This window comes from Cornus florida, unplaced genomic scaffold (genome assembly GCF_030987335.1).
Source record: "Cornus florida cultivar Cherokee Brave unplaced genomic scaffold, ASM3098733v1 CherokeeBrave_3.0.0_Hap2_Chr09, whole genome shotgun sequence".
Taxonomy (NCBI): Eukaryota; Viridiplantae; Streptophyta; class Magnoliopsida; order Cornales; family Cornaceae; genus Cornus; species Cornus florida.
Window position 1 is genome coordinate 89,826,238 of NW_026775579.1, and position 7,805 is coordinate 89,834,042.

Sequence of the window (7,805 nt, forward strand, 5' to 3'; positions counted from 1 at the left end):
TAGTTATTTCTCTTCCTTCTTTTTAGACTCAGGAGTGACTTCTTTTTGATAAATTAGGACTCCTAATTAAGTTACAATTTTCTGACTTTTTAAATTAGGACTATATATATATATACATATACATACATATATATATATATATATATATATATGCACGCACATATTTTTATTCATAAAACAATTATTTACATTTTTTTTTATCCTTGTTACATGATGTATTTTACTTAGTATTGAATTCATGAGGGTAATTTTGGTATATAAATTATTTTCTTTTCACTTTCTTGCTAACCAAACTAATGAAACAACATTTTCTCACAAATTTTTTACCAAAAAATCATGCTAACCAAATGCATGATAGAAACATAGTTTTCTTTTCTTTTACTTCACTTTTTTTTCCTTTTACTTTTCATCATCAATTTCCAGCTAACCAAACGAACCCTCATAGTTTTATAAAAGGCAGTGACATGGTTTCCTCATCTTTTGGACATTGGCCTGAATATTTGGGATGGTTGTTGTGCATATACATTTTTAAAAAAAAAAAAATTCCCAGATTTGGCAATGGGAAGCACATATAAACAAAATGTGCGAATAAATGTTTGGATGAGACATGTCTATCCAAGATTATCTTTTCAGTATTTTTCCAATTATTTATTTGGTAATTATTTTGAATTCAAGAATTTGGAGTTATAACTAAAGTGAAATTGAAATGCACTTCACAAGTAAAATTGTTGAGCAATAAGTTTTGGTATTCCTAATTAGTTGCCATGGGCAATTGATAATTACAATCTATCAAATCAGATAGATTGATTTTTCAACCATTTTTAACACTAGAGGTCCCCACATCCCACTTGGCGAGTCGAGTCACACTATTTATATTTTCCTCTTGCTGGTACCCAAATATGATACTTTTGAGCAAAAGAGAGTTATATTTAAAATACAACCTTAATTAGTTCGTACCATTCAAATTCAAAAAAGATGTCTTATACATATCTTAACACCATCCGAACTAAAAATTCATCTAACGGACATTAAAGCAATTGTTCTAAAGAACAATAAGATCAAAGAAAATGTGACACAGTAATGTTACAGTGGTTTATAAAATTCATGTTTAAAAATAAAGTCCAAAACCATATTTCAACACCATCTAAACTTCAAATTCATCTTACATACGTAAGAGCAATTGTACCAAAGAATAAGAAAATCAAAGCAAATGTGACTGATAATAATGTGATGGATGGGGGAATGCCTCCCTTATCTTTCCTCCAAATCATCCCTTCAACTATAGGGTAATTCACAATTAAGATAAAAAGTGAGAGGAAAACTTGTGCAAAATTCTGATTCCATTCTCCTTCAAAGGTTGCTCTAGCCATTCCCCAAGTGAAAGAAACCATATTGAGGATTACCAAGTTGACCATTGGTACCAAAAACATAGTTGATGTTCGGAAATCAAATATCCCCATTTGATATAATTTAACTTGCTCGTCACTAGCAACTTTATTCGTTGTTATGAAATTAGCTTCTCTCATACCAATTAACTCGAAGATAGCATCCAAACTTCCATATAAATTGGTTGTAACAGATTTTATCATCCAAATACGCCATTCATTCAAGCATCTCTGAATTGATCCTCCTATGGAGTAGAAATCCCAGAAAAGTTTTAAGTGGGAGGAAAAGAAAATGAGTGAAAATATAATGAACCACGAACTTGAAACCTGCTAGAGAATATGAAGTAATTTTAGAACATATTCTTAGCACAAAATAAAATCATAAATTGACCAAGTGCGCAGAGAGAGAGAGAGAGAGAGCATTTAATTTGTTTGTACCTTGGGGTATACTGGGATGCCACTCAAGAGACACAGTTGTGGTATAGTAGCTAAACACCACAGGGGGATGCAATAGAGGGGCGAGAATGCAAGAAATCCATAACACATGTTCTCGAGGATGGACATTCGCGATAGTCCATATATAAGGGGGCAGAACCTTGAGAATGCAACTTCTAGCAGCCCAGATATCCATCTGGTGCCCTGAACTAATGTGTCATTCAAATTCGTTGTGGCGGTGCCCAAAAATGCTGGATTCGAAGGATCGCAGTAAACAGAAGTCCACCCTTTGCAGTGCAACATGAACCCTGTAAAGTAATCTTCTACCACAGAATTGTACAAGAAACCAATCTGCCATTGAGCCAACAAGATCATTCCGAAGTGTTAAATTTCTTAATTCGCCTAATTGAACGTTCATGGATACGCAATGTTTAGTTAAAATAGTGCTTGCCTGTTTACCCCATTGTGTTTCTTTCTCGTATGCGCAAGAGGTTAGAAATTGGGCATGTTGTACCAATTTATTTGATAAGTCTTCATCGTTGATGTTTATATGCTTGTCTCTTTCCAAGTGTCCCCATGAACTCATTTGAAGGACCCAAAGATTGTCTTAGTTGAGGGATATCCACACCTGCATAAACAATAACATAACCGAAACAATATGTATAAACACTTGTGACTCTTTCTAAACTTCATGCTTGATTTGCTCTAAGCTTCGATTTTAGAAATACTATATGAGAGTGACTAGGCGTATTAATAGTATTCACATTTTAACATGACAAAATAGTATTGAACGTACCGTTGTGTATATCACTCCCATATAATGCTTTTCTTTTTATGTAAAAGCATGTACCAGAAAGTAACGGTCCCCTAAGCCCATCCATACCTTGCCACAATATCTGAAATATTTAACACAAAAACTATCATAATTCTGCAAGTAACTCCTCTAACTACTAAACATTGCACATTACTGTAACACAAACCACATAAAACAACAATTTTATAATATAATCCTTCATTTATTATATATTACCATGAATGTTGATCTCAACTCGCTATCATAGATGTCATTCTGACTGACATTGTGGAATTTCTGATGGAATTGAACGAATGCAAGCGAGGGAGATAGTTTGGGATCAAGATGGAAGCACATCGCCTGACGAGCAGATTTTGGATTGTTGGAGTACATGTCACAATCTAATATCAATATGTATGGGGCATTACTTATGATGCCAGAGACCCGCAGCTGCATGCAACATTTTGTAATAATATATGATTTCTGTGTTTATATATATATATATATAGACATATATAACTATTTGCATATAGATACATATGACTAGAGAGGGAAAGAGAGAAATACAAGAACATTAAGGGCTCCAGCTTTGAAATGATGAGGATGGGAAGGCTTTTTCTCACGAGAAACGTATACAAGAAGAGGCATCTCAGCTTGATCAGACTCCACTACTTTAACATTATTGTGGCCTATAACCTGCGAAAAAGTGACCCAAATATTCAACTAAAAAAAAAAAGTGACCCAAATATTAAATAATTCTGAAAATATTATATACAACATAAATCAAAATTAATGTTGTATACAAACCCGTCCTTTAATTTAGAGCTACTATATATCTTTGACCCCACTGTTCAATTGAGGACTGTCACCAAAGAAATGCAAAGGCAATGTTCTAAAAGCTTTTTTTTTTATTTTTTATAATTTATTAGACTACATAAAAAGCCAATCTTAAGACAATTTGAAGTCCATAAAAAAATAAAAAATAAAAATATGGTTATAATTATAAGAGTCGTGACCATGATACGGTCCTATGGAGTTCAACAGTGTTATTTTGTTCATGTGAGTGGGGATCGACATGGGTCCCACCAACAATGATTTTTTGTTTTTTGTTTTTGTTTTTTTTCTGGTTGCAAACTAGGGAGGGAGACGTGATCAGGACGGAGCCAAGCAGCATGGGCCCAGAGGGCAGGCCCTTGGTATGATAATAATAGAGATTCATTGAGACATGTTGCTGTGATAAAAAATAAAAATAAAAATAATGTGTTCTGAGGTACAGGAGAGATTCATCAAATGATGACGGTGGGCCTCCCTCAAAACGACAGCCAACAACCAGTCAAAGGGATCAAAGCTGAAAATAGTAAAATGCCAAATAATATCTATGCATGCATTCATTTAGAAATGACTATAAGAATCATTTTATTTTTACTTTATGGGCTAATATATGTATGTACACACACTATATATCAAATTCCAAAAAGAACATATTACCTCAATAATTGGTGGGTGACTTTGAGCATTATTGGCAACGTTTTGTCCAGCTAATCTCACGCGTTCCTTGAACTCCTTATACTTCCTCTGCATATACAAATTTCTCCTTTCCATTTATTATTTCCAATTTCTCATAAATACCATAAATTTTACTTACTATTACAAAACTAGCACCTAAAAAACACCATCATCATATATATATATATGCATCACATGTATGGCTAAAAGTGACCTAGAGCTACACGCAAGTAATTATCACATGTAACATAAATATTATTTGCACTATCTCAGGTTCAGTGTTTTTTACCAAAAAAAAAAAAAACTATGAATTCCAAAGAAACTTATATATGGTTTGTCTATATTATAGGTGCAAAATGACTTTTTCTTAAAAAAGTAAGTTGTGGATCCAATGTTTTTTTATTCATTTTTTTCTCTTCATGGACGTTGGATGTAGACTCTCTTGTAACTCAGTGTATGTATATACATACATATATAAGGGCATGTAGTATTTAGGTATGTAATGAGAGACGCTTATCCAAAGCCGGTTTTAAAGAGAAATCGAGATAGAGTTTTGGGACAGATGCGCCCAATGTTTTTATTTCGCAGCTTTTGTCGTAACTTTTTTTTTTCCCTTCATGATTCATGGTATGAAACTTGTAAAACAATTGAAGTTAAATATTTAGTTTCATCACATGGTTCTTTCGATTAAATTTAAGAAGACTTTCTTAAAAGAAATTACTCCTATTGATATAGAAATATTTCGAACCTTGAGGTGGGTAGTAGTGGGAGTGACATAAATTTTGGTGACAAGTATGGTGAACAAATTAATTACTTTTTATGAAGTTTTCCAAGGAAAAGATGAAAATATATATATATAGTTGGTCAATGAACAAACCTCAATCTTGTCTCTGTGTTTATTAAACTCAATGTCACCACCATGATTATCATCATCAAGTACTACCGATGAAAAATAAGCCTCTGGGCACCTCGTCTTGGTTCCATACCTCCTACAGAATGGTAACCACAACCTCGCGAAACCCCAAGCCTCCCTCATGGCGTACAAAGTCACTAAAGCACCACCATCATCAGAAAGGTATACAGAAAGCTTGTCTGGTGGGTAGTCAAGAGCCATGGCTGATAAAACAGTGTTCATAACTCCCACGGGTGGCTCCTTCTTGGGGTCTGCAGTGCATATAAACACATTGAGCTCTGGAAGTTCTTCGTCACCGGGCAACCTCTCAGCGAAGACGGTTCTGGTAACGGGCTGCCAAAAAAAAGCTTGTCTGAGGAGCCAAAAAAAGGAGAGAAGCAGCTCTGAAGAAAAGAGCAGAAGCCATGGCAAGAAGGGTAAGTGTAGTGTTTGGGTGTTTTCAGGGTACAGAAATGAAGAACTCTGTAGTAAATCATGGCTATTAAAGCCATGCAGTGAAAGAAGGCGTGTGATCGGTTGATGATGGTGGTTGATTTGTGGACACTGCAGTGGTGGAGAGGCAGAGGCTCCATTTGTTTTGGTTTTCAATACCGCAGAAAATAATTAACAACTTATTTACTAATCTTACTTTATACAAATTTTCTTATATATAGTACGCAGATTTATTAGGGACTGAGGCAGGCCTTGGAATGTTGTTGCCCAAGTTTTGTTTCGCCCATGTTATAAGTTGTGACCCCATTTTCTTGAGGTTTGTTTGGAAAAGATAAAAGATAAAGTATTTTATCATAGGTAAAATAGGTTCCCTGCAATAAACTCTTAGCTCTCGGTCTTGCACATATTACATATCTATATCTATATTTATATTTATATCTATACAATTATTAAATATGCAAAGGATTTCTTTAGTATTTCAGTATTTATTTATTAATATAAAAAAAGAGTTTTTATAAAAAAAAAAATTACCTAAAAATTATTTAAAGAGTTTAATTCAAATTATAAATTACCTAATAAAATTTATAAAAATTAATTTAAAGAATTTAATTCAAATTACAAATTATCAAATAAAATTCATTTTTCTTGTCCCACATTGGTTGTAAGTAAAAAAGATTACATGGAAGTCTCTTATAAAACTATAGACCTAAAGAAATAATAATCACACATTTCTCGGCCTTTTGATTAAGATCAAGTGTAGTACTAAATTTTTTTGGGTCAGTCTTTTGGCAAAAAGGTATTTTGGCTAAGATCAAGTGTAGTACTATTTTCTTGGCCTTTTGACTTTCAGTATTTACACATTTTTCGGCCTTTTAGCTATGATCAAATATAGTACTAAATTTTTTTATAAGATCAAGTGTAGTACTTCTTTAAAGAGTTTAATTCAAATTACAAATTACCTAATAAAATTTATTTTTCTTGTCCTACATTGGTTTTAAATAAAAAGGATTACATGTAAGCCTCTTATAAAACTATAGACCTAAAGAAATAATAATCACACCTTTCTCAACCTTTTGGTTAAGATCAAGTGTAATACTAAATTTTTTTGGGTCTGTCTTTTGGCTAACCTTTCTTGGTCTTTTGGCTAAGATCGAGTGTAATACTACTTTCTTGGCCTTTTGACTTTCAGTATTTATTTATTAATATAAAAAAAGAGTCTTTATAAACAAAAAATTACCTAAAAATTATTTTAAAATATTTAATTCAAATTACAAATTACCTAATAAAATTTATAAAAATTAATTTAAAGAGTTTAATTCAAATTACAAATTACCTAATAAAATTTATTTTTCTTGTCCCACATTGGTTTTAAGTAAAAATGATTACATAGAAGCCTCCTATAAAATATAGATCTAAAGAAATAATAATCACACATTTCTGGGCATTTTGGCTAAGATCAAGTGTGACAATTATTACTCTAGGCCTGAAACTGTTTTGTCTATTTTTTTTATAAAACTATAAACAATTAAAAAAATATATAAAAATAAAAATTATATAAATTAGAAAACATTCGTCACGTGCATGACATGTACCTTTTACTAATATATATATATATATATATATATATATATATATATAAACACTGGTTAGGTGTTACTGGTTAGAAAATATAAGAAGAAGAGTGAAATATTTTTGATGAATACAATCAATATATGTAGAACTGTAAAAATATCAGATCGGATTCAATATAAATCCATATATGTATACTCCTATTAACAGGATATCTGATCCCATAATTCAATCCCCCAAAGAAGTCATTTTTTATTAAAAATTTAATGTTAAATTAGATTAGCAAATGACTAGGGAAAAAAGGAGGAGTTGGAGAAGAAAAATAAAATGTAAATAAAAGAAAAGTAGAAATTTTGTATTTGACTTTTTTATTAAAGAAAAACAATAGAAGGAAAATATGAAAAAAAGAATAATAAAAAATATTTTAATAATTTGTATATATTAAAGTATTAGATAATACTATATATTTATAGAGTATTATATATTTAGTATATGAGATCAATTTATTATCGGCTTTAGGTTTATTTAGTTAACCAATGATTAAATTTGGATTGCTAACAAATTGTTAAATTGCATCCGAGTTGTTGGATTCACAGACTAGAATGGAATTGAGATTGAAATCCGTTCCATCCACATGTGAAAAGCCATTTTGGGACCTTTTAACAGACCTGTTCAACTGAAAGAAAAGTAACCGACAGAGGTAGTGATAAAAAAAATTGTGGCTTCCTCTCATATCTTCCTTGGTGGCTGAGGAGGCCCCGGATGACATGGG

The 7,805-nt window shown here is 31.9% G+C and overlaps 1 pseudogene; it reads right to left on the minus strand.

Moving 5' to 3' along the window:
• Positions 1-1,070: 1,070 nt before the first annotated feature.
• On the minus strand, positions 1,071-5,732 carry LOC132275036 (cellulose synthase A catalytic subunit 7 [UDP-forming]-like; annotated as a pseudogene).
• Positions 5,733-7,805: the final 2,073 nt, after the last annotated feature.